Source organism: Odontomachus brunneus, unplaced genomic scaffold (assembly GCF_010583005.1).
Source record: "Odontomachus brunneus isolate Ranch 3 - 2012 unplaced genomic scaffold, Obru_v1 Obru_scaffold_051, whole genome shotgun sequence".
NCBI classification, from domain to species: domain Eukaryota; kingdom Metazoa; phylum Arthropoda; class Insecta; order Hymenoptera; family Formicidae; genus Odontomachus; species Odontomachus brunneus.
Genome location: NW_022639501.1, coordinates 1,875,391 through 1,876,913, shown reverse-complemented (window position 1 = coordinate 1,876,913; position 1,523 = coordinate 1,875,391).

Here is a 1,523-nt window from a genome sequence, read left to right as displayed (position 1 = left end):
AGTTTTCAATTTAAATCGCGCGGGTAAACCGCACATCATAAATATTTTTTTTCTAAGTTGGCAGCATTGTGACAGACATCTGTGACAAATTTCATGTCAAAACATTCATTACTTTTTGCTTTACGCTTGGTTTTGTACGACGCTAAAAGTGCATTCGGCGATTTTTACAATGTCTAATTATATTGAGCAAAGAAGTTGCATTAAATTTTGTTTGCGGAATGAAATTTCGAGTGCAGAAACGTTCAGGATGTTGCAGAAAGCCTTCGGGGACCATGCTTTGTCGGAAAGGAATGTTTACAAGTGGTATAAACAGTTCAAAGAAGGTCATGAAAGTGTTGAAGACGAAGAGCGTTCTAAACGACCATCAACCTCTACCGATGAACAACACGTCAAGCAAATCGAAGAACTTGTGCTTGCTAATCGTCGAATGACTGTTAGAGACCTTGCTGATGCTGATTTCGAAAGGATCTGCCAATACCATTTTGAAAGATATTTTGGGTTTGAAACGTGTAAAATCTCGACTAAAGACTAGTGCTAAAACATCTCAATTTCTTCAAAAAAGAGCGTCGCAAGATCTGTGAAGAGATACTTTCTGACTATCAATCGGTCATGAAACGGATTATTACTGGAGATGAGACTTGGATCTATATTTACGACCCGGAAACACCGACCAATCCAGTGAATATCGTGCAAGAGGTGAAGCCAGACCGAAAAGATCGCGCCAAAGTCGATCGAAAATCAAGGTCATGTTGACAGTTTTCATCGATTATCGTGGTGTTGTCCATTCAGAATTCCTTCCACTCGGCCAAACCGTCAACAAATAGTATTATTTGAGTGTTATGCGTCGTTTGCGTGAAGCTATTCGCAAGAAGAGGCCAGAATTGTGGGCAGACAATTCTTAGTTTTTACATCACGATAATGCACGTTCTCATACTGCACTCGTTCTTCGTTACTTTTTCGCTAAAAATTCGATCCATATCGTTCCACAACCACCGTATTCGCCTGATTTAGTACCGTGTGACTTCTGGCTATTCCCGAAACTCAAAAGACCACTGCGGAGAAATCGTTTTGAGACGATAGAAGAGATACAACGTGAATCGCTACGCGCTCTGAAAGCCATCCCGGAAGGCGACTTTAATTCTTGTTTCAAAGACTGGAAAATACGTTGGCATAAGTGTATTGTATCGGGAGGAGATTACTTTGAAGACGACGAAATAGATTTGGAATAAATAAATATTTTTTGAAATAAATAAAAACTGGTCTTACTTTTTGGACACAGTAGTATATATATATACAGGGTGTCCCGAAGTCCCATGATGACCCTTGGTGAGAACGTAGAACGGATTGAGGTGAGCAAGAAAGTCCTGTGCCGTTTTGCGATATTCGCAATAGTTTTTGAGAAATTAATTATTTTGTCTCAACAAATCAGCGTACAGAAAGCGGCAGCGGAAAGAAAGATGCCTTCGGCCGACGTGCGACCGTGACACTCGCGAATCGTATCTCGCCGCATCCCTCCGCCCATA